Raw genomic sequence first — 19,105 nt, forward strand, 5'->3', positions numbered from 1 at the left:
CATCCCAGTGTAAAACGGTGCGTATAGTATCTTTTCTCTCCGCTTTTTACTTCAAAACGTCACGCCTGCACTGACCCTAAGATCATGCAGCCAGAATTGGACGGCTTGGCAGAAGAAGCGTTCTGAGGAACGTACACTGTACACGAAACATGAGCTCACATTTATCTCAATACATGCAGTATTGATCTAGTTCAGCAATTTCTCTCTTTGTTTTTTGAAAGAATTGTAGATCTGTATCGTCACAGAGATCGTGTTCAAAAGTGCCCAAGCTGATAGCAACAACACTGCCTGTGATTTTCGGTGGTAGTGTCAGGGTTCCAACTCATATAGTGTTGGGCAACTTATCATTTGCTGTGCAGAGAACATGAAAATGATGGAAGTAAAATAGGTGCACTGGATTTTTGTACGGTTCTGGCCGAACAGCAAAGTATCCTGATGGCATTTTATGCAATGTTATATGAGAAAGCATTGGTCCCATTCAAAATGAAAATGCTGACTGTCTCGTCTAAGAAATATCAATGGGCTATACGGGGCAGAGACAGTAGGGGTTAAGAGTGTTATTGACAGGAAGGGCAGGAAGGGAGGGAATAAGGGAATAGAAATGGAAGGCAAAACAGAGCATGTGTCACGGACAATGTACAGCACACTATGCATGAAATGTAAGAAATGAAGTTTTCCACGAGCATATGCAGAGGGACTTTCTCTGTCCCGACGATTTCTTTGCCGTTCATTCTGTACTTATCATTCTGTTTCTCAGCACCAATGTGTTCACCTTATTTCTTACCTTTCACTGCCTCTGTCTGTTCTTCTGTCCAACTCTCCCTGTGTCTGCCCTTCGACTCCCCCTTCTTTCCTTCTCTCTCACACGCAGTTTTCTGTCTGCTGCTCAGTGAGGGGAAGGCGGGTGCTGTTATGCACGTGTCTAGACATAGCGGGGCTTTTATCAATACAGAGCGAGACTTGGAGGAACTATTGTGCATGATGAAGTCTTACAGTGGTGTGAAATTAGAAGGAGTGGTAAGGTACGAATCCAAGATTAAGCATCATTTGGATTTGGATAAAATATTTGATAACGAAATGTTTGATGGAATGATAATTCGAGACAGGGGAATATTTGGGAGGCTGCACAATGTATGAGAAAGGGCAATATTCAGTGATAGACGATATTGAGGAGGGGATGAAAGTTGAGGTTGGGGTGCAAACTTTGGAGATTTTCGGAAAATATCTCGAAACATACGGAGGCATGTGAGTGAGGGTAATTTGGTGGTATTGATCAGAAATTAGCCAGCTGAAACAAGACAGACGGTGCTGGGTGGTGGTAAATGTGCATCCTGAATTTAGATTATTAGTGGTGTACAACAAGGATCTGTTTTAGGGCCAATGCTGTTCTTCATTTTTGTAAATAACCTGGATAAGTGTGGAGAAGGATCGGATAGTACATTTGCTGATGACAAAAAGGTCGGTAGAGTTGTGGACTGTGCTGAAGAATGTTCCAGGTTACAGAGTGGCATAGGTGAGCTGTAGTGCTGGGCGGAGAGGTGGTCAATGGAGTTTAATGTGATAAGTATGAGGTGGTTCACTTTTGAAGAAGCAACAGAGTTATTGCCTTATGGTAATTTTCCTGTTCGTGCGGAAGAGCAAAGAGATCTCGCCTGTCATGTACATAGAAGCTTGAAAGTTACAAAACAGGTTGATAGTGTTTTCGACAAGGCATACGCAGTTTGACTTTTATTGGTGAAGAGACTAAGTTTGGAACCATGAGGGCATGTCGTAGCTGTACAATCTCTGGGGCAGACGCACTTGGAGTATTGCTACAGGTCTGGTCACCGTCTTTTCAGAAGAATGTGAAAGCATTGTAAAGGTTTCAGAGCAGATTTACTCTGAGGGAAAATCTTATCTGTAAAGGCTGAGGGGCGTGAGGCTGTTTCGTTCGAGAGAAGGAGGCTGAGAGGCGAATTAATTGAGACATATCAGATGATCATTGGGTTCAATAGTCTGGACAGTCAGACGCTTTTTCCTCAGATAGTGATAGCTATTATTAAGGGACATAACATTAAATTGAGGGATAATAGATATGGAACAGATATCTGAAGTAGTTTCCTCACTCAGAGGCTCGGGACGTGGAACACCTTGATTGCAACAATATTAGATTCGCCAAATGTTAGAGGTTTTAAATGGTAATTTGATGCACATATGGATTTAAATGAAGTAATGTTGGTTTGATGCGATTCAGATTGCTTCCACAGATCGGCGAAACATCGACATCGCCTTAGGGACACCATGCACAGATGATTGACAAGGATATTTTAAGTGATTATTAACTTCAGCCATGAGGATAAATTGAAGAAGTTGGGCCTAATCTCCCGGGTAAGAAGAAGGTGAAGACGAGATCTGGCAAAGGGTCAGGGAGCAGGGTTGGACTGAGTAGGCAGCAAGAATTTGTTCTTGCTCAATAAGGAATAAGATGGGCACAGATTTAAATTGCTGCGCAAGAGAAGCAATGCTAAAATGAGGAAGACATTTATTTTCTCCAAGCAAGTATACAGTGTGTAGAAAATGCTGGCTGGAAATCGTGTCACGGCACTTTCAAGTGAGATATTGGCTGAAGGTCATTGGCTAGTTACTGGTATGCCCAGCTATTAATATGGAATCTCCCCTGAGTCTGTGCCTGTCCGGACAACGCTGTTATCAGAATCGGCGATCTCAGACGAGAGGGTGATCTCGGGGTTCACGGAAAACTGACCACATTTGATGCTTGAATTGATTGCGGAGGCTATGTGAGGTCTGACTCCTAAACTTACCCGTTCAAACCGGCTGCACTGTTTACCATTTCTTGTCCATAAACCATTTGTCATCAGACGCTGAGAGAACACTGGGCGAGAGTTAACATCCCTAATAGTGAGTGAGAGAGTGAAGCAGAGTTAACGTTCCCTGTCTAGTTCGACTCCCCGGCAGACTTAAACTCAGCAGACCTAACAGGAACTGCGTGTGGTAGAGGCGGAGAGAGAGAGAGGAGTTGTGGAGAGACAGACAGACAGACAGACAGACAGACAGAGTGACAGATAGAAGGATTCATGGATTCAGAATAACCACTTGGATGAAAGCTCATTGCGAGTGCACAGGAATTAGGTTAGAATTGGATCAGACATGGGGCGTATTTGGTTGAGACATAGAGAATACTGACAGTGTGCGATGGAATGGCCATGAGAAGTTGTTTCCACTGGTAGGAAGTGGAGAAATGTCCTGTAGCTTTAAGAAAGTTAAAAACTAGCTGAACTACCTGACAGCATCAAGTGTTCTGAACAATTTACAATGTGACATTTAGTCCAGCGGCTAGTGTAGCTGTTTGACTGAAGACAAAAAGAAATCAAAATCGAATTCGGCCACACAGTTTAACTTATGCCACAACATATCAAATTCCAAGCAATTCCGAATTGGGTAGTTGGACAACATTAATACCAATGAAATGATCTGATGCCTTGGGGTCGGAAACTGAATAAAAATACCACAGCTGGGGGAGAAATACCAAAAACAGCAACAGATGTCGGCGGCTCGTGGGAACTATGTGAAATGTACCTGTCTCCAGAAGGATTTGGCACAGTAAGAAATAAAGGTCAGCACCGACCTGAGGAGCAAACCTACAGAGGAATATATGCAGAACATTTTCAACCGTTGGCTGGCTTTGAAATTCGATTTTTTAGCAAGTCTTTATCGGGGTTTTATTGGACGACTACTATAGAAGGTAAATAAAATATTGGTGAGATGAAGGAGTTGTAAATAGCTGCAAGTTAATTATACTCTATTATACTTTAAGAAATAAAGTTGTTTATTTTTACTTTAACTAGTTCTTGTCCTCTCGAAATTTTCGCAGATCACAACAAGCATTAAATATTTTCTGTGTTGCTGGATTAAATTAAGCAGTGGGTTCCCCCTTGACCTAACAGTATCTTCAGCCAGCGGGTACTGACTCTATGCAGTGGATTACTGCACAAGGCTGGACATGCCAAGTGATTGAGTATATTTAAATCCTGAAAGATTTTTCCCTTATCATTAAACTCTGACCATTAAGTCTGGACTCTGTCACCATCGGGAACATACTTCTGCATCCAAGCTGTTAAGTAGTGTTGGAGTTTTGTAGCTTTCTCCGAGATCTCTAGTGAATACAATTCTAAGCGACTCTGATGCCCTCTCTTTGCCTGAGCTCGGATGGCTACGTTGTCCATATTTGAACTTGTGTCATTCACTGTCTGTGCATTCGGAAGTGAAAGTGTATTGGTTGTATCTGGCAGTGACAAGTCGATGATCATGCACTTGTATGAATTGTTTTCTTCCAGTTGTCCAATGTAGCCGTGCTTTCACAGTCTTTGCGCCGTGTTCTGTACATGACATCTGTCCTGTTGAATGTGTGTGTATCGGGTCTTTAACCTTTTGAGGAGATCATGGATGTCTTTATTGGTTTAACCTTATTATTTTTCCCTTATAAGACAGAACGATAATCTGAATAGCAGATGAAGGTTAATTTTAATAAATGCAAGATGTTGCATTTTGCAAATGTAAGATTGCTAGTTTTCCTTTGTTCGTGTCAATCTGTTCACCCTTCCACAAACATCAAGGAAGATTCATAACCAGACCAGGAAGACTAAAGAAAGCTCAGTGAAACATTGAACTCAACTTCAAATCATTATTAAGACAGCAACCGGCGAAAGGAACAGAGAAGATGGGGAGATTATTTTTTGTCACAGTGAATGATGCTGGTTACCTGAAAAGGTAAGAAAACGAAGTTTCAATATCCTGTCAGTTTCATTCTAAAGTTAGAAGTGTATCTCCACATGAAACAAGAAAGGTACTCCCAGTTTTGATTGGTCGAGAAATAAAATATCACTCTTAAAGAGCTAGTAGAAGCACATAAGGCGAACAGCCTTTCACTGCGTGGAAAGACATGACGCAATCTTGCACAAAGCTAACCTTTCTGATCCGAAAGGACACTGCTCATAGAAACTACTTGATACAATTAACAAACAACCAAACCTGGGTTTAACAATCAGAACTGAACACAAGTTCTGCCCAGGAGTACATACTGTTTTGTTGTAATTAATATTTGGTGTTGCCGATGTTGTACTGTGTGGGGGCGGTGGTGGTGGTGGTGGTGGGGGGGGGTGCAACGATGTCAAAAATTGCAACATCCCAGGTTATAATCCAACAGTTGAACGGTCCGGTCCAAGGGAGTGTTGCTGACCAAAGAGATCTTGAAGTGCAGCTTCTTAGTTCCTTAAATGTAGAATCGCAGGTAGTTAGGGCAGGGAATAAAACTTTTGGTATGCTTTCTTTTATTGATCAGAGTATTGCGTTTCGGAGTTAAGAGTTAATGCTGAGACTGTAGAGGACGTTAATTAGGCCACTTTTGGAATATTGTGTCCAATTTTGTTCTCCTTCCTGTCGGAAATATGTTGAGAAACTTCAAAGGGTTCACAAATGATCTACAAGTTTGCCAGGATTGGAAGATTTGAGCTCGAGGGAGAGGCCGAATAGGCTGGAGCTCTTTTCTCTGGAGAGTCGGATGCTGAGGGATGACCTTATAGAGCTTAATAAAATTATAAGGGGCATGGATAGAATAAATAGTCAATTTCTTTTTCCCAGGTGTGCAACAGTCTGGAATAAGAAAGCATACTTTAGGTTGAGATGTGAAAGAAGTAAAAGGGACATATGTGCCATCGTTTTCTCACAGAAGGTGGTGCCTGTGTGGAATGAGCTGCCACAGGAGGTGGCGGGTTCTGGTTGAATTGTATCATTTAAGCAGCATCTGAATCTGTATATGAATAGAAAGGGCTGAGTGGGAAATGTGGCAAGTGCTGGTAAATGGCACTGGATTAGCTTCGGATATCTGGTCGTCATGCATGAGTTGGACAGAATGGTGTGTTTCCTTTCTGTAAATCTCTGTGACTCTATCTGTCAGGACTCGTAATTGAGCCAGATTAAAAACCCTTCAGGGAACTCCCTTCTCTGAGTTCTCTCTGACCGACCTCGTTGTAATCATTACACTCGTTCTAAGCCATTCATCCTTCAAATATTGTCCGAGGTGATACTCAAACTCTGCTCATGCGATATAAGTGAATGCCACGGATTCATGCCCCGCCAGTTGAAGTGGCGATTTACACAGATTTACTAAATTAAAGCCCAGTTACGGTGTGGTAGGGAACCATTCGAACGGATGAACTATCCCTCAGTGCCAATCTCATTTCTTTTTCATCATATGCCTTGCATATCTTTTCTATTCAAATCACAATTCAATGCCACTTTTAAAGCTCTCAATTGAAATATCATATTTGCAGGTATTGCATCTCACACACTGATTCCTCATTGATTGAATAATGTTTTCCTCATCTCACTCTGGCTTTGAGAATTTCTTCTTGTCGAGTTCAAAGTTAAGCATTCAATTCCATCGGGTAATGCACAATGTGAATACATAGTAGGCCGATATTTCAGAAGTTACAGTGTGTAAAGGCAGCTGGATCAAACTTTAAAAGCTCTCGTCGGACCACTGCTGCAACTTTCTGAATGGTTTTGGACTCCTTAACTAAGGAGTCTCAGCCGTGATATTCAACTGGATTCATGAGCATTTGTACATGATCTAGTTAGGGTAAGATTCACAGAAAGAGATACATGGGAGAGACTTTTTTAAAAAAAACGTCACTCGTAGGATATAGGCAGTTGGTTGTGTCAGCATGTATTAACCGTCCCTAATTTCAGTACATTCATTATATTCAGGTCCAAATATATTTGACTATTTTCTATCTGTGCAGGTATTCTGAAATAATAAACAATGTTTCCATCTAACACGACGTCTCTGTCTCTTTTCACGTTTCATCTTTTATTTTCCAAAACTGACAATCTGACAGTGATTGCCTAATGCCCACTGAATTTGAATGGGAAATTATACAATTCCTTTATCCTTGCACCTGGGTTATTTTTATTGTCGAGCCTACGGAGAAAATGGAAAATCGTGGAGGTTTGTGGTTTGAGTTGGTAGTGTTAGCGGTGGCAATATTTGTATTCTAAATCTGCCTAAAACACCAAAAGAAGAGTAAATTATCGAGAATGCTGGAAATATGATATAAGCCATGCATACTGTCCCAGTAAAAGGTTATCGACTGGATTCTTTTTCACACCAGTGAATTTACTGCACCTAATGAGTATTTCCAACTTTTCTGATGTAGATTTCTGGATAAATTGTGGGTAGACCATGCCAGGTTCCAGAGCGCCAAGTCCAGAGTTTTGGTCAATTCCTACTCACATTCCTACTGCATGCATTTTTGTCTTTCTCACTTCACTTTGTCCACCATTTAACACTGACCATTTTATCCGTCTGTCTCTCCATTACTCTCTGCATTTGGAAGTATGGCAAGGAGTGGAAATGTACAGTGAACAGTAGTTCGTACATGACTACTCTTCCATACCTGCTTTTAGAAAATTTAAATAGATATTCCTGTAGCGGATATATTATTTCTGTAACATTACACACCACTTGGTTTTGCATGTTTGATCGAGGTTTTAGTCCGTACATCGTGGAATTTACAACTCGGTTCCTGAGACAATGACGATTTCAAGATACAGTCTGCAACTGTGGAGTTACGATTGGGCGTTGCAGCTTGGTCAATTTGTTGGTGGTTTGGGAAGTTGAAAAATAATGTGAAAATGCAATATTGTCGTGAATTCTTTCCATCGTTTTCCTAAAGCAAATATACATACTCTGTTCCCAGAGCTTGTGTCTTTCATATAATGTTCTTTAGTAGTAGAAAGATGATGCCAGTGTGTCAATTGCTATAGATTTGCTCGTGAAATTCCAATCAGATCAAGGTTACAAGTCCGCGTGTAAACCATTTCAGGAAATGGTTTTATCGTCTATTCTAAATATCTAAATATTGGCCGTTATTTGCAATGAAGCAACTGCAGCAGATAACAAAATCAATGATAAGGCTGACAATGATCGACTTATTGTCACACTTCTTTCGTTACATCTTCTTGTGAATAATGTTTACAATTTACGGCAATGAAACGGTAACTTCAAATAAAATAAAACACCCTTCTGAATCGAAATTAAAGACGGTGTACAATTACTTAAGTAGATAGTCGATAATGTGTATATTTAATCATTTATATTTCAAAATCGCTTTCTCTGTTGCAGTAGTCCGATGGTGGGACAGATGAATGTGGAGAGATTGGACCAGTTAGCATTATATTCATTGGGCTCTATAAGATTGTGTGGATGGATGTGCGAGAAACCTTTAAAATTTCTAACAGGGTTTGATCGGGTAGACACAGAAATGATGCTCCACATGCCTGGGAATGTAGGGCTAGAACTCTATGTTCTAATAATAAGGGATAGGTCATTTAGGACTGAGGTGAGAATAGATTATGTCAGTCAGAGAATGAAGAGCTTGTGGAATTATCCACAACAGGAAACTTTTGCGATCGAAACATTGAATACATTCAAGATATATGTTACTATTTTAACTGTAAAAATAGCAAAACGTATTTCGATAATGCAGGATCACAGTACAGATTTGGATGGTCAGCTATGGAAATTTGTATTGTTAGACCACGCCCAGGAGGCTACATGGCCCACTCCTGCTCCGATATCCCCGATTTCTATGCTTCCAAGATACAGCACATTTATTTTTATGTCTTTTACAGTGTCTGTCTCTCAAGCATAAGTAATTTATTTTTTTGCGTTCTTCAAATAAAAATAAAATACTAAGCGCTTATTAGAATTTGGAGTGAGTTTATTTTATTGCCTGATTTTTCGGTTACTCACATTAAATAATAGTCACACCAGAGCTTGGTAAGGACTTCACTCCAGTTTTCATTACATAAGGTAATATTTAACATGTCAGGTCATGCTTGTGTTTAATATTTAACGTACTTACCAAACTGCATTATTTCCAAGTTAATCCTTTCTGCCAGAGTCTGGAAAGAAAGTCGTTATCCTGCTTAATGAATCAAGTAGCTTAATTCGAAATGGTCTTGAATCCAAAATATTCAAGACATTCGAAATGGTCTTGAATCCAAAATAAAACATTTCTTCCGAATTCCTCTCTGTTGGAAATAAATGAAAAATAGTGGATTACCTCTTTTTTTGATACTGTTATTTTATATGTCGAGTGATTACGATGCACAAATGTACTTTCGATTCTTGGTGGACCATTGAATCTACTCGTATTTGGCGCAATTTTTGCTGTCTGCAATCTGAGTGCATTGATCAACATCCTTTGAAAAAATATTTTATTCTGTCATACGAAAATGTTACACAGAGCAAGTTAAGTTCAGATGCATCGTGCAAGCGATTTGATGTTTCTTTTCCACTGGTGCAAGCATTCATTCTGTAATATATCTGTTGCTACATAGAATGTCGTTGCACAACATGACGGTGAGAATAATCTTCCAATGATTTAGGCAAGATGTGTTATTTTATATCTACGGTTGTTTTTATACAGCATCTAGCATTTACCTTAATCTTTATCCACGTTTAATAGTAGGCTGTGCGTATAAAATGGTCTAACCATAAAGATGCAGTTTGTTTTTATTTTCATTCACTATGACTTTCTGTCCCTGAGTGCTTCTGCTGTCAATAAGGTGCAGACGACATTCCTGAAGAATATTGAGTAGGCACGCAGAGTAAATATCATATCGTCTGTGTAATGGAGAGTAAGAAGTAATGAAAGTTAATTCTCTTCAGAGAATTAATTGGTAAACGTAGCCACGTGACACCAACATGAGCCTTGGAGAAAGTCTCTGACTTTAGACCCTTTCAGACTTAAAACAATGTATTAAATGCAATCATATTCCTATTCACCACCATCTCTGTTTTCCTCCTTGTGTTAAATTGCATTCAACAATTTTCCTCTGCGTGTAAAAGAGAATAAAACGAAATGTGCAGCAACGTTGATTTCTTCAGCAAGAACTTTGGTCCATCGCTATTTAGTTTTGGTTCTTTCCTTTCCTGCCAAATCAAAACTTCTCAGAAAGTACACTTCCCATAAATAAGATCAGAGAATGATTGTTTCAATAAATCATGGAAACCATGTGATATTCAGTCTACCGCAGTAATTTTCATTTATGCACTATCCTGTTTCTTCCAGTTGAATATTTTTAGTTTTGTTGACTAAAGCGTTTTACACTTCTGCACTTATACCCAGTTCCATAATGCTTTTTATATGCTTTTATCCCAACTTTTTGTCTATCACTTCTAAAATTGTTTGAGAACATGTGATGAGCATAAATGTTGACCAGTGGACTGACAGATTCTGGTCAGTGTCATAACCGGTACAGAACCTAACCATTGTGTTTCTTCTTACCTGTACTTCTTCAATATTATTCCTCATTGTATCACGTCCTGTGAAATTATGTGCATTTGGCAATGCAGCTTATGTTCAAAGCCTGTATTTCACATTTTTCTGTCCATTTATACTCTCGTTGGTTCCCAGCGTCTACCCCTACATGAGAACCCTTAGTCATAAGATTATTTTTACTTCAAAAATGACCAAAATCTGGGAAACAGACTTGTAAAACAATAAGTGCTGACATATTTCCTCCAAAAAATCAAGTAATGATAGAAGTTAATGACTTATCTTATTCAATTCAGTTGTAGAGTACATCATGGAATCATAGTTCTGATTATTCTGTAGCGATTGTTGGTTTTTGTAATCATATTCAATTGATGCTTTCTTTGTGGCAGCAGTCAAAATTAATGGCAACGTTCTGCGATATTTATTTCAGTTACCATAATGGCCATCATAATTCTGTATCGCGGAAATTGTGGCCTCTCTAAATGCATCACGTTCTACTTGTTGGTAATGTCAGCAGCAGATCGAACACTGGTCATTTTCAATGTCCCACTGAAAAGGATTAACAATATTCATTTTCCAGTTACATTTCTGTACATCACTCCTCTGTTTGTAGTTAGAATTGTTCTGTTTCTTATGACCATGGACTGTTCTATTTGGTTCACGGTTGCTTCGACATTTGATCGTTTTATAGTCATTTGTTGTCAGAAACTGAAGTCAAGATACTGCAACATGAGAATGCTGACATCGGTTATTGGAGCTGTGAGTGTTGTCAACTGTTTAAGCTCAATTCCCTGGTACTTCGTATTTGTCCCTGCTTTTGTTACTAATAATGTTCCATGATTTTGTATCTTAGCACCAGGACATTATACTGCATTCGTCTGGACAATCTATGAGTAGATGCATAGTATTATTACACCTTTGCTTCCAATTATATTGATTCTTGTGTTCAACGTTCTCACTGTCAGGAATGTAATAGTCACCATTAGAGTCGGCCTGCGTCTTCAGGACCATAAAAAAAGACGGTAGAATCGATCCTGAAAATGTAACCCGTAGAAAATCCTTAATTTTGCTCTTCATTTTATCTGCTAATTTCATATTGTTGTGGATGACAAATATAGCACATTCTTTGGCTGGCAAAATGTTATTGTAGCTATGAAGACAAGACATGTAATCATCCAATGCAGACTCGATGGGTCGAAACACTTCTTCTAATCCGGGTAGTTTTACGATGCTACATCAGTGTGCACACTTTTGGAAAGGGTAATTTATGTGATGGTTATGTTGTATTACTCTCCAAATTGTTTTCAATTGGTTCATTCTGTGACAGCATTCTTTAAATTTAACTCTCTGACTCTCATTGGTTTGTGATTCCCCACTGTAATGGAAAATTAACAAAATTAACATTTACTCTGAAATCTGAAAGAGAATGCTTTTCTGAATTACATGCTTTGCTGAATCTTGCAGTCGAGGATACACCTTGGCTTTACTGAACTTTGCAAATATTCAACCTGATCCTGCGAACAGTCGAATTCAGCAAAAAGGCTAAGGAAAACAGAAAGACAGTAAGAAATTATATACACAGCAAGAGGATGGGCAAATAAGAGCTCGAATGTTTCCCAGCTCTTGGCCTTGACCGTGTAATAAGAATAGTATAAAAAGGATATGTGACATTTGTTCAGGGCCCTTACACAAGGCGTTTCTGTCAAGTATATTAGTCCCCTGCATGCAGAGGTTAAAAATAAAGGTTTTTCTCTGCTGTTGCTCGCAGTTGAGTCGAGTCAGTTTAATTTCGACAACATCACCAAATATCACCCTTTCGTTAAGCTCTTGGATAACACTAAGAGCACATCTTTTTTGCGAGTGGTGTACTTTCTCAGATGAAAATCGTTTGAAACGTCATCAGGTATTTTACTGATCCTCCAGAATTGCGCAGTGTTGCCGTGTTCCTCTATGAATTTCTACATCTGACGTTTTCTGCGCAGCAGCTGGCAGGTTACCATAACCAACATGAGCTGGAACCCTGAAACTAACTGCTGACAGTTTATTTTCTGCTCACCAAAATTTAATTGACGAGACTGAATTGCGATTCTTCAAAACAAAAACCTTCAAACTCTGGCTCCAGGATCTTAGAGTGAGTGCAGCCTGAACATTTGGAACACGAAGTGCAGACGAAGATGTAATAGACACTGTGCTGAGCATGGTATCTGATGCGGAAAAATATGTTGCTGGAAAAGCGCAGCAGGTCAGGCAGCATCTAGTGTACAGGTTTACTTGGTTAAGTCTCTGGTTTCTGAAACATTAATGGGTCAGTGAACAAATAAGTGGTCCGAACATTTTGAGTCTTTGAGTCATCCAAAACAGAGAAAAACAAACTCATTCAATCTAACCAAGCATGTTCCGAAACTAAACTAGTCTCATCTGCCTCCGCATGGCCCATATCCATTCAAACCTTTCTTACTCATGTATTAATCCAAATGTTATTTTAAACTTGGCAAGTTAATTGGCATCCATCGCTTCATCCAGACCTTCATTCTACACAGGAAGCTCTCCCATTGTAATACATGCTGTTCATCGCGTTGTTTTTAAATCTTGCTCTTCTCATGTCAAAAACGTTCAATACTATACTTGAACTCTTGAAAAGTGGATGAGTAGCCTGTGATTTCCAGGTGCAAGCTACTTGATCTGGTCACATCAATTAGCTGCTTGAGCTGGTGATATGAATGAGTTCGGCAAGTGAGTATTTGTGTATTGTACATCGGCGTTTACCTGATTGAACGATTGAAATGTATAGTTATTGGAGGATCTGACTGATTCTGAGTAATTGGAGAGTGAAATGACATGCTGTATGTGTAGTATCTCTGTGTAGGTAGGTCTAGTTAGCCTTGAAAACTAGTCATTGTGATAGATGTCTGTGGTCTGCTGAAGTCAAAGAGTCAGCCGCACTATCAGGGTAATTGGACATTGCAGCTTTTCCGAGGAACACGTTGCAATTTAGCGTCATTGAGTAATCGAGTATTAATTCGTTCTCTTAGTGTAGCATTCATGACAGGTAGATGAGATTTCAATTATCAATCTCGCAGAACATCAATCAGGTAGGTTGTCGTTTGCATTTCAGTGTAGTTCTCTCAGCAAAAACAATTTTGCAAATCCGATATTGACGTGTGCAATGTTTCCAAGGTAGAACTGCAATTACACCTTATGCATTGACAGTAAGTCCATAATGGGCATTTCTGGAAAATATAGGCTCACTGTTCCTTCACGGACAATCTAATCTATTACGAGAGGTTTGGCTTCTTTTCAGGTGTTGACATGTTGTTCAAATTTTCATTGTACTCACTCTTTCCAAAGTTGATTCTGAAGTTATCAACATTTCTTTGCAACTGACGACACGACAGGTGATAATAAACAGATATCATCGAAGACTGGAGATGGCAACTAATTTGGCTCACTAAGTGAAAGCTAAAAAGTGACCTGGCAGACATCTTCTTGCTTCGAAAATGTGTTAATTATTCGATTAGATATTGCAAGATTTCGTGACATGTCAAAATCTACAGGAATAGACGTTCTTCCTGTTTTCTCGATAATGTGACTAATATTGCTATGCATTAATTGCTCGTCCAATCAATGTACATCGGCGAAAGTGAGGACTGCAGGTGCTGGAGATTAGAGTCAAGTGTGTGGTGATGGAAAAGCACAACAGGTCAGGTAGCATCGCAGGAGCAGAAAAATCGACGTTTCGGGCAAACGGCCTTCAGCCCTTCATGCGAGTGGGAGCGTCGGGGATGTAGAGATAAATGAGAGGGGGCAAGTTATCTGAGAGTGCAATAGCTGGACGGAGGTGGGAGTACAGGTGATAGGTCGAAGGTAATGGTGGAGTGGATAGTTGCAAAGGAAGATTGACAGATGGGAGAGCTCATGAGGGCGGTGCTGAGCTGGAAGGTTGTAACTGAGATAAGGTGGGGGAGGGAAAGTGAGGAAACTGGTGAAATCCACATTGATGCCATGGGGCTGGAAGGTCCCACGGTGGAAGATGAGGCTTATTTCCTCCAGACTTCTCGTGGTATGGAGTGGCGATGCCCTTGGTGGAGTGGGAAGGGGAGTTCAAGTGTTCGGCCACGGGACAGTGGTTGGTAGGTGTGGATTTCCACAAGATGCTCTCTGAAGCGTTCTCCGAGTAGGCATCCTATCTCCTCAATGTCTAGCAGACCGCATGGGAAGCAACTGACACAGTACATGATATGTGTGCAAGTGCAGGTGAAGCATTGATGGATATGAAAGGCAACTTCTGGGCCTTGGACGGACTCGAGTGGGACGGTGTGGGCGCAGGCTGTGCGATTCCTGCGGTGGCGGGGAAGGTGCTGGGCATGGAGCGTGGCGTAGTCCTGATATCGTAGTTGTAGGGAATCGTCTTTCCAGAAAGTGGATGGGGTAGGGAGGGAAATATGTCTCTGGTGGTGCAGTCCATTCGTAGGTGGCTGAAATGGCGGAGGATGATGCGATGATATATGGATGTTGGTTGGGAGACTATATAGGATCAATCCTATTATAAGAAATATTAATATGTCATCACGAGTATCGAAAAACGGAGCAGTTGGGTAAATACCACAAAACTAATTGCCATTCGACAGAACAAACATCCCTCAGCTAACTAGAGAAAAGTTGGCTCTCACAGTCATCAATGACAAAGTCATAAGAATAGACGGGGGAAACTGGATTCCAGACTGATTGACAGAGGTAACAAGGAATGTTCCAGAGGACATGTAACCTAGTGGTAATTTTGAGAAAATAAATGTTGTTCTTTTTTTGGTATATGGGTGGGATTTTTTTTATTGGAGTAGCATACCATTCCAAAATTATTTTATCAGGGAATACTTAGCAGTTCGATGCTTTGTTTATACTTTAGTTAATTCTGTCACTGATGCAGTTAGATAACCAGATTGTTTTTTCCTTTATTATCAATTGAGAGTAATGGATTTATTTTATGTAATCACTTGCAATTAAAATATTCCATTTTGACAAAACCTTTTACAGGTTCTCTTTGAGTACTTTTGCGTTATTTGTCAGAGGGAGAGGTGTCAACCTCTAATTGATAATAAAACCTTCCTCGAGAAATATTTACTTCTCTCAAAAAACTGAATCGCTTGAAAGAAACATCGCGGATGTACCGTGACATAGTTATGAAATGACAATATTATTTGGCCTGCCAACAATATTAATAGCCTATAATCCAACCTAAAGCCCATCTTAATTACATTAGTCCACTTCCATGGTTATGCTTTTGAAATGACCATTTAAATGCACCAAATATTGGCGGGTGTACTACTGTTGCAGGCAGAGCTTTCCGCGCCCCTACTGCACTGATTGACGAAACTCCCTCAGACATCTGTCCTCCATCTATCACTGTTCAATTTAAATCTATTTAACCTCGTGCTTGCCATCACCATCCGAAGGAAAAAAGAAGGATCTCACTGTCCACCGACCTCATCCTCTGATTATTGAATGTTTCTCAATTTAATCACCTCTGAAATTTCTTCTCTCGAACGAAAACAGTCTTAAATCCCTCAGCCTTTCCTCTTAAGACCTTACTTCCTGGTGAGGCAACGCTTTCCAAAGATGCCACATCCTTTCTATAATACAGTTGACAGAACAGTATTCAACTGCGGCTGCACCAGGACTTTGTACAATTGCAAGGTCACCTCATAGCTCTGAAACTCAATCTCTCTACCAATGAAAGCTCACATACTGTATGGCTTCATATCAACCCTTTTAAACTGGTTGGTAAGTTACAGGGATATATATATATATGGACATCTCTCTCTCTCTCTCTCTCTCTCTCTCTCTCTCTCTCTCTCTCTCTCTCTCTCTCCGTCTCTCTCTCTCTATATATATATATATATATATATATATATATGGACATTGAGATCCTTCTGCTCAACTACACGCCCAAGGATTTCAACATTCATCCAGTAATCTGCATCTGTGTTGCTCCTTCAAACGTGAAGCCTCTCACACATTTCCGCATTAAATTCCAGTGCCACCTCTCAGCAGAGCTCTGCAGCTGATCTCTTCCCTCTGTAAACTATCCACAACTGCAGCAATATTAGTGTCATTTACAAATTTACTGACACATGCTCCTACGCCATAATACAGTCATTTTTACAAATGACACACAACAGTGTCCCCAGAACAGATCCTTGCGGTACACCACTAAGCACTGAACATCAGGGTGAAAATTTCGCATCAGTCACCAACCTCTGTCTTCTTTCACCTATCCAACTTCTGATCCAAACACCGAAATGAATCTCAATTCCATGTCTCAATATTTAAGGCAACAGCCTACCATGGAGAAACTTTTCAAACGCCTTACTCTATTCGCACATACATCTCATCAACCTCTTCACTCTCATACATCGCTTTGGTTACCTTCTCAAAGAATTGAAAAAGATCTTTGAGGAAGCACCTACCCTTCACAAAATCGTATATTCTATCCATAATCAACGTATCCCTTTCTGGATGATTATAAACTTTATATATTATCACGCTTTCCAACACATTACCTACAACTAGCGAAAAGCTCACTGGACTCCAATTACGAAGTGGGTGTCTAATTCCCTTCTTTAACAACGGGGCAACATATGCTATCCTCGAATCTTGTTGCACTTTTCCAAAAGACAATAACGACAGAAAGATCGAAGCCAAGTGCTCTGCAATCTCCTCTGCAGGGAATCCTTGGATAGAGTCCATTCAACCCAGTGGACTTTTCCATTTCACATTTGGCAGAATTGCTAAGACCTCCTCTTTGTCCAGTTCACACATGTCTAATCTAGTTGCCTATATCTCAGTATTCTCAATGACATTGTCTTTTTCCAGTGTGAATACTGAATAAAAATATTCAATTATCACTTCTCCCCTCTCCTTGCAACTCTTCCCACTAGTATCCTTGATTGGCCCTAATCTTAACCTTGTCATTCTTTTTTTTTCCTGACATACCGACAAAACGCTTAAGGGTTTTCCTTGATCCAACCTGCCAATGATTTCTAAAGTACTGCTCAGGCTCTTCTTAGGTCATTCTTTAGGTGTTTCCTGGCTAATGCCTTACTCTCAAGCGCCTGACCTGAGCCTAAATGTTTGGTTCTTACATTTTCCTTGTCCATGCTTTGACAAGTGATTCATCTCTTTAGTGAACCACGGCTCCCTCGTTCGACAAAACATTCTTGCCAGACAGTTGAATTCTTATCAAGGACACGACATAGCTGCACAAACCTAAGATCGCCATTCAATTTTGGGCACCGTCTGCAGTATCCTTCCCCATCCGATGCATCCAAAATTTTGCTGAATTGCATCATAATTGCCTTTACCCAGCTATGCCTTTTCATCGCTAAAGTAAACATAACCGACTTGTGATCAGTACCACCAAAGTCCTCACCTACATTCAAAACAAATAGCTGGTCGGGTTCATTAGCCAGTACCAAATCTAAAGTGGCCTCTCCCATTTTTGGCGTGTCCGCATACTCTGTCAGGAAGCCCTACTGCACGCATTCGACAAAAACTGACCCGTCCAATATACTGGAACTAGAGTATTTCCAGTCAATATTGGGAAAGATAAAGCCCCCATAGCAACTACCCAGTTACTATAGCTCCTATTCAGAACCACCTTTGCTCTCCTTTCATCTACTTTGCTGGAACCATTTAGAGGCCTGAGGAAACCCGCAAAAGGGTGACCTCTCCTTTCTTGTTTATAACCTCAGCCCATAATACCTCAGTTGTCGAGTCATCAACGTTCTTTTCGCCTCCATACTTCTGTCCTTGACTAAAAATGTCATACCTCACCTTATTTAACCACATTTCCTCTTCTTATTGAAACACCCACACCCCAAAACTTGCAGCAACGATGCCCTGTCCCTGCTCTATCCATGTCTCCAAAATGACCACAACATCGAAATCTCACATGCCAACCCGTGCTGCAAATTCAACCACCTTCTTCGGTTTGCTCCTGCCATTGAAGTAAACACTCTTCAAACTACCTTTCTGCTTCCGTGTGCACTCTTGTGACTTTGAAAACATACCTCATTACTCTCAAACTCTTGGACATGGAGCTTCAATTTGGGTTGCCATCTGTTGGCTCAATTAGTTTAAATGATCCAGAAGGATTACCTCGTTACCCCCAACGCTCAGGATATTGGTAACATTTTAAAGTTGATTTTTACATCATCCTTTTTTTTAAAAGTCGCAACTATCCCAGAATGAGCTGAAATTGTCCCCTCCCTCCTGCACTATCTCTTTGCCATGTGTTTATCGCCTCTCTCTCCCTATTCCATGCATCGTTAGCAAATGGACCGGGTAACAAAACAGAAGTAACAACTCTGTTTGTTCTTGCTCTAAGCTTCTACACTAGCTCTCTGAATATCTGTTTTAAACATTAATCCCATTTCCTACCCACGTCGTTGATGCCTATGTGGACTACGTCTTGGGTCTGCTTTCCCTCCCGCTTAAGGATCCCAAAAACAAATCCGAGACATCACGAACCCTGGCCCCTGGGAGGCAACACACCAACCGCGAGTCTCCCTCGTTCTCACAGAACTTTGTATCTGTCCCCTAAATGTGGAATCACCATTGATTAAAGCTCTGCTCGTCAACCCTTTCCCTTCTGAGCGACAAGGACAGAGTCTGTGCCAGACATCTGGATCAAATGGCTTACACCTGTTAACACGTCATACCAAACAGTATCCAAAGCTGTATACTTATTAATCAGAGCCACAGCC

Source organism: Chiloscyllium plagiosum, chromosome 49, assembly GCF_004010195.1.
Source record: "Chiloscyllium plagiosum isolate BGI_BamShark_2017 chromosome 49, ASM401019v2, whole genome shotgun sequence".
Classification (NCBI taxonomy): Eukaryota; Metazoa; Chordata; class Chondrichthyes; order Orectolobiformes; family Hemiscylliidae; genus Chiloscyllium; species Chiloscyllium plagiosum.